This window comes from Poecilia reticulata, linkage group LG19 (assembly GCF_000633615.1).
Source record: "Poecilia reticulata strain Guanapo linkage group LG19, Guppy_female_1.0+MT, whole genome shotgun sequence".
Classification (NCBI taxonomy): Eukaryota; Metazoa; Chordata; class Actinopteri; order Cyprinodontiformes; family Poeciliidae; genus Poecilia; species Poecilia reticulata.
In genome coordinates, this window is record NC_024349.1 from 5,366,367 (window position 1) to 5,374,393 (window position 8,027).

The following is an 8,027-nucleotide window of genomic DNA, read 5'->3' on the forward strand; positions in this document are numbered from 1 at the left end:
CACACACACACACACACACACACACACACACACACACACACACACACACACACACACACACACACACACACACACACACACACGCACACGCACACACACGCACAGAAGGTAAAAAAAATACAAAACTAATGTAAACTACTCAAGTCAAAGTGCGGTTATTTGATAAATGTATGATTCTCAGCCCAACCTTTCATTTGCCCTGTAATGCCACCTGGTGGTGATCCTGTGTAAATGCAAAGCAGATTCTTTTGCATCGGAAAAGGATCAGCTTTCCAATTTGCCACCATGTTTGCATTTTGTCCTCACTGTGTTGACTTGACCACAAGCTGTGCACAGATCAAACCATCAAATCACATTTTTATAGCACATTTAAGCAACAAGGCATTTCTACGGAGCCCTCCAAGGGACATGAGGATTTTTTTTTATTTTGCGTTCCCTCGCAAAACTTTTGCGTTCGCTCGCAGTAATCTACTGATCAGTTCATGCGGCATAATTGATACTGTAAGCCTTTCTTACGGTGACCGCCGTACTTTCTGCTTTAATACAAGCTTATAAGGTTTATCCATGGACTATTGAGTTATTATCGGGGGTAATAAGTCATCTGATTGTGTCTCTGTTGTGTTCGTGTCTGAATGGTTTAAAGGGCTGCTTTCAGTTCCATCAGACATAAACATGCAGTAAATAAATCGATTTTCAATCAGTTTTTTTTGCACCAAAGCGTTAATAATAATAAACACGTTTTATTATCATAAAACACAGCAAACTAATGGTGGCAGAGGGCCGCACTGGGTTAACTCGGGGAATCTCATCTGTCCGTGTATCAATCAACTCCAAACCTTTTCTTTGTTCTGTCACAATTATCGATTTATTTCATTTTGATTATCATGCTCCAAACTTTGCGAGGACTGACCACCGATCACCCGCTTCCTCAAACACACAGAGCCAGCAGCCAATCACCTTCCATTCATGCGTGATGACGCCACGCCCACATAGACACGCCCACCACCAGGCGTCAAAGCCGCAGCTTCTGTCATATCAATAATTACTTAATTCATATGGCTCTTATAGAGCCTCAGTGAAAACGTGTTTATTATCAACGCTTTGGTGCAGAAAACTGATTGAAAATCGATTTATTTACTGCATGTTTATGTCTGTTAAGGCTCAGATGGACTGAAAGCAGCTCTTTAAACCATTCAGACGAAAAACAACAGACGCAATCAGATGACTTATTACCCCGCGACAATAACTCAATAGTCCATGGAAATCCGCTTGTATTAAAGCAGAAATTACGGCGGCCACCGTAAGAAAGGCTTACAGTATCAATTATGCCGCATGAACTGATCAATAGATTATTGCGAGGGAACGCAAAAGAAAAAAAAATCCCCATGTCCCCTGGAGGGCTCCGTACATTTCAAAGTGCTTTACATCGTAAAAAAATAAAAATACAGTCATAGAACACACAAACAATTGAAACATTAAATTTAGTCAAATGCCACTGATAATTTTTCATTATGTTTCAAAAGAAACTCTAAATAAGCTAAATATTTATCTTCAAACTAAATATTTAGTTAGCAAATTTAATGTTCATCTTCAAACTCTAGATATTTAGCTCTGGGCTAAGTAGTTATCATGAGGGTCACCCATCGTTAGTGTGATTTCAGTTCACTATTAACTTTACTACAAAAGTAGAAGTTTCTAACAAACATATTTTACTTACTTATATTTCTGCATATTTTTATCAGAGGAGTCTTTGCTGAAATGCTAAATATCACCGGTTCATGTAAATTAAAAGCTCTGACATCTATCAGTCACCAAAGTGTTAAAAACTCTTGTCTTAAATTCAATCTCATATTGGCTCTGTATCATGATAATGATACAAAGCACAAGGTGTTGGGGTGGCCTAGTCAAAGTTTGGATTGATATCCAGCTGAAATAGTCATTTCATGCTCGCACATCCTCCAATCCTGACTGAATGAAGGCAATTCTGCGAAGAAGAGTTGGCCAAAGCAGTTGAAGCTCATCCAGATTGAATAGAAAGTTTAAGTAGACATCAACTATCAAGCTCTGAAAGTGATTCTCATCTGGGTTTAGGTCTGGACTTTGATTGGGCCAAAGGTTGCTAGCCAACATTTAGCTGTTATCCTCAGCTTACTGGAAGCCTTACGAGGCGGTTCACACGCTGATGACGAAGTGTCTCCTGTGATGAAACGAATGAGCTAATATCAAGTTTTCCTGCCCGGATACTGCCCCGTGTGTTCGGTGAGTGGAGGAAACGGGGGGCAGATACGGGCCTAAAACAACAGGATGCTCAAGACGTCACAGGCAGAAAGGTCCAGAAACGTCCTCACAAAGTAAACATAATATTTTTCATGATGAATTAGGTGTAGGGTGTGACTAAGTGAGAGCTGTAAAAGGTGGATGTTGTGATTTTCTACTATGGGATATTACACACAGTTTAACCTTTGGTTCTTAGTCATTCTGGAGACAATGGGAAAGTTTTATTGCTAAAGAAACCTTTAATATTCATCAGCATTAACACCTTAATGCCTCATGAACATAATCATTTGCTCAAATGGTTTCAAGAGTCAAAAAATTATTAAACTTGACCATAACAAAATAAGCATCCACTTTTCTAACCCCCTGTAGAAGATGGCTGTGCTGCAGTGCTAATGTTAACAGGGACAATAATTGGAGAATCAGTTTTAAAATTTTTGTTAAAATGCAGCTTTATTTGATTTAAAACAATTACATTTAGCATGCCGTTCTATGCCGTTTCCTTTAAATCAGCTTTTCTCAAACTGTGGTCCAGGCGCCCCCTAGAGGTCAATAAGGTACTGCACGGAAACAAATTGCCGTGAGCTCAAAGTCGACGCTACAGCAAAGATTATGTTTAAAGATAATAATGGATGAGTGGCTTCAGACCAGGTCACTAAAAACAAAGCTTGAAGATACCAGTGGAAAGTTTCTGAGGGTGAGTTGCAGAACTTTGATTTTTGAATATTATAGCATGCTAAATAACTTCTTTTTTGATTTCCATGTGTTTTCTATCATTGGAAAGCTAAGAATCCGTGCTTTCAGAATCTATAAACAACTCAAAGTGACAGGGTAAACTTGTTTTATTGTGAAAAATAGCACTATCTTCACATTTAGAAGAAAAAAGACAGTATTTTCATTTCAGGTTATATATATATTAAGATATTATGCTATTGCAGGGGACATTTCAATTGATGTGGTCCACGACTCCAGTGCAGGGCATTATGGGTAAATACAACCAAAACAAACCAAGAGAAAAATGACTCCTGATTTTTTTACCAAAGACATAAAAGTAATCCTAAAACTGCTCTAATCTGATGCTTCTCCTTTTTTGTTTACATTTGTGAAGTTTATTGCCTCCATTCAGGAAGTTGGGCTCAGTGTCTTCTGAGGTTTTTGTGTCGTTTCCTTCAGTGGTTCTTGTCGCAGCGCCACCTCAGGTGAGTGGAGGGAACAGGTCGCTCAAAGGCTTTAGTTCATTTGACTCTTCAGTGTGAAAGCGAACTGCAGCAGCTGAAAATGTAATAAATGTTGCACCTTTGATCCCCAATCGAACCGAGTCTACCAGACTACCAGGTGGGAAAACACCTTTCTGCACGGGAGTAAATGGAGGCAGAATATACGTCACATTTTTTATTAATTTATCTGTCAAAAATATTTACATTTATTTATTCTCTGTCTACTTCTCCACTGTGATAACCTTTTGTTGGTCCGTCATGTAAAAACATGTGTATGCACAATGTATGAAAACTTAGATTTTTACAGAAATAGTAATTATTTTTGGAAAAAAATATGAAATCTAACTAGGGAGCAGCTTCTTTTTGTGTTTATATAGAGTCAACTACTCAGGGTGTTAAAATTAAGTATTTATTTGGAATACTAAGTTGAAGTGCAAGGTAAACAATTAGAAAGAAATGGTTTGATGTAATCTGTGACATATTTGTGATGGAAAGATTCACTTTCTCAATGAAACTTTGACAATCCAAATTCAAAAACATCTGATGGAAAATTTACATTTTCCTGAAACGCCCTTCTTTTGTTTAGTTTTTTATCACTCTTTGGGAGATTTAGAAATAAAAATAATTGTGCACATAGAGACTGAAACAGATCCCAACAACTCCAGACATCTAAAACATAAAGTGTAGCTCAATTTAGACTATATTTGATGTAAATGACCCCTGACTCTTGTATGGATGGACATTCTGTGTACTGTTCCCTCTATACTTTCCTTTTTTTGTTTTTATTTCAATAAAGGAAACTTATCCATGGGACAGTAAACAACTCTGGCTGCTGAGGTTTGTTTTGGGATCACTGCAAAACCTGAGAGCAGCTGTGAGATCAAGGAGCGGCTCCTGTTTCTCCCAAACAAAGTTGGAGGCGAGGTGGATGTGAGCGAAGGACATTTCAGGAATAAACACAATGAGGGAAAAATGACTCAAGGGGGAAAAGGCTGAGGGAAAAAAACAAAGAGGCGATAAAGAAAGGCTCGGAGGAGAATCGAGTTATTCTGGGCTCAGCGGGCTTCCTGCAGGTGATGGAAATGAATGAGTGATTTCTGGAACAATTGCTCAGCAGCAAGTGAAGCGAGGGAGGAGAGGGATGGAGGAGGTGTGTGTGTATGTGTATGTGTATGTGTATGTGTGTGTGTGTGTGTGCGTGTGTGTGTGTGTGTGTGTGTGTGTGTGTGTGTGTGTGTGTGTGTGTGTGTGTGTGTGTAGGGGATCAATGTAAACATCAGAACCTACGAGGTCACATGAAGTGCAAGTGCGATGTTTTGCTGGGATGTTTTGGCTTAAGGTTTGTTTATGTTGCCTTCATGGCTCCTGTAAGCAGAGAGTAAAGCTGCCAGAGTGACTGATTCATTACACCAGTAATGAACAAACGGCCGACGTTTAAAACGACATTCATGGACACGCCCCTTCACCCCGCAGGCCTTTAAAAGGACCAGCGACAGACCGGGGAAGCCAACAGTCAGAGAGAAGCTGCCAATAGTTTCTGCAAGAAGCAAAGGAAAACGGTCACGTTTTCTCTGTAAGTATAAAGTTATTATTATTATTTTTTAAGTGAGCTTTGTTTCTTTACTGTGTAAGATGATTAGGGGATAAAATGAGGAAAACAAGAACTGAAAAAAAAATATATTTTTCTTTTCTTTTTCCTCAGACCTGAATTTTCTGAGATCAAAAGTCAGAAGAAAAATTCTTTTTTTTATTTTTTTTTTTAGTGACACTAATTGTCTTCCATACTTCTCTGATAATAACTGATAATTATTATTATTTTTGTTTATTCCAGGTGAGGACAGAATGGGGATTATTTTTCTGCTGCTGCTGATCGTGTCTCTGACTTCTGCCTCCCCGTTGAGACCAGGTCAAAGGTCAGCATCACCTCACTCCCTGTAATAAGGCACGACTTTCCTATAACAATATTAATGTAACACTGAAACACCATTACTAATAAAGCTATGAACTCTTCGTACATTATTGATAAGCAGTCTTTTATTAGAATGCATGTTGATTATTTTGAAGAAGAATCTATTTTAATGTTTGTTATCATTTTAACAGATTAATTCAAGCTCAGCCTGATGATTCATTTGTGATTTAACTGTTTAGCTTCTTTTTTCTCCAGTGACAACCTGAAGTTACGCCCTCGTCGACTCCCATACAAGACAGTGTGCCAGCTGGGGACGTGTCTCCTTCACAACCTGGGCAACTCTTTGCACCAACTCAGCAAGACGGAAGGGAAAGAGGGGTCGAAGGACGCCAACGACCCGTACGGATACGGCCGGTAGCGCCGGCAGAGCAGCAGCTCACAAGGACTGACGCAGCGTCTCAATGTTTCAAAATTAAATGTATGTGTCTCAAATACCTGGTACTGCTCAAATGTATCGCATTTACTTACGTTATCACTGAAAAGTGTATTTATTTCAGTAATTTAAACTGTATAAAAAGTCAGTAAACTCATGAGAAAAACTCTGTAAAGCAAAAAACATTACATTGTGTTTATTTACCAGTATTATGCAGGATAGTGGCAAACCTGAACTTATTGTAATGTTTTTAAAAAGCTGTAAATAATATTGTACTTTGGTGTAGAAAACACACATTTTTTGTGTTTCATAAAGACATATTGTATCCTCCACAACATAAATTAAAGTTTTTTTCCCCTGTTTTTACAGTAAAAACATTTAATTTACGTGATTTTTAAATCCAGACAGATTAATTTCTACCTACATTTGACAAACATGTTTTGACATTTTATTTTTAAGAAATAATTCAGTTTATTTATATAACAGCAATTTACAAGGCTCTTTACAAAACAAAAACATTTCAATTTATTAACATACATTCCAATTGATCCTAGTTTTCAAACAGTAGCTCGATCAATTATTTATTCAAAGTTTCTATGTATTTAAATCAATGCTTTTGAAAGCAGAAATGTCTTAAATTAATCTCAAGCAGCTGCATCTACAAGAGGAAAATGAATAAAACTCATAAGGTTTCCTCTGGAGCATTTAATCCAGAATCCAAACGCTGGAAAAACAATGAGTGTGAGATATTTTATAGTGTTAGGGTGTGTGTGTGTGTGTGTGCGTGTGTGTGCGTGTGTGTGTGTGTGTGTGTTTCCTGCTGTCAACAACTTAAAACCCAAAATATCCTCTGAGTGAGAAATAGCCTAAACATTCAGCTCAGCACAAGAACTAAATATTTACACATACAGAACCTGTCGTTCACCCGCCTTTAGTAAAAACATAAAACATTTTTTGTTTATTATGTAACGAGGCTGGGCTTGTCTGGTGTTGCTAGGCAACAGGCTAAGCGAAGGTTGCTAGGTGAGTGGCAGGTTTTTGAAACGGCTCATTTTCCAGACTCCAAAAAACATTTATTTATTGAAAAATCAAACAGTTGGGTGTTTTTTTTGAGCAGTTGGACTAATTTTTTTAGAAGCAGCAGAAACCTAAATGAAAGTATAAAAATGTGAATTGTATTGCAATTCACAATACAGGTGTGAATTGCAATTGTATTGTGCCATTTAAATACAATTTATGCCATTTAAATGCAATTTATGCCATTTAAAGAAATGGCATGAAAATACATTCCCAGGTTGTGCAAATACAATATTCTCCTTGCAAGATCTGAGTTAAACTCCTCCACATTTATAAGGAGCTTCCAAGTAATGTAAACATTCAAATTATTAACAAATATATTATTATTCTTTAATAATGAATGTGCTATGCTAGTCCTGCTAACTGTTTAGAAAACCAAACTTGTTCATATCTGTACTGTCCATCATATTTTTTTATTTTTTATTATGTATTTAGTTATTTAGCTTTTTATTTATTATTTTTCTCCTCACCCCTGCAGCTCGTCGGCGTCATTACGCAGCGTACGCTTCTTCATCAAGCAGTGACGCAGAACGGCCACCAGGTGTCAGCAAAGAGCTGCGTGGTCCTGCACAACCAGAGAACGAAACAATCCATTTCTGCCTCTCTGGACAAACATCTACGTGTCAGATGCAACTTAAAAGAACTGAAAGAAGAAAAAGACAGGAGTGGGAATTATTTCCCAGAATGCTTAGGGGCATGTTTTTGTCTCCTGAGATGGAAGTGCGTAACATTGATCTGACTCTTGTGATATTAAGGCAAATGTGTATTTTACTGCAGCTGATAGTTTGCAAAGCTTGAGGATAACGTCCTGTTCACACTGAATGTTTCTGAGCTGAATTCAATGGGATGTTTAATGAAAGTCATGGAGCTCGTCTTCCATTCTTGCTCTTCCCAGGATGCAGCAGAGGTCTGATTGACCTGCCTGCTGTGATGATGAGGTCAACCAGAGCCAGAGTTTGGGGTACAAATTGCTGCACCTGACTTTGAGTGTCTTAAAGCTGCCAGCATTGAACCTTCTGCTGTACACGTCCCTCTGTTCCCTGATAAAAACATGAGAGGTTCTAGAGCTCAAACAGTACCAAACCCCCAATACAATTCCTCCTGATGACAATTTATT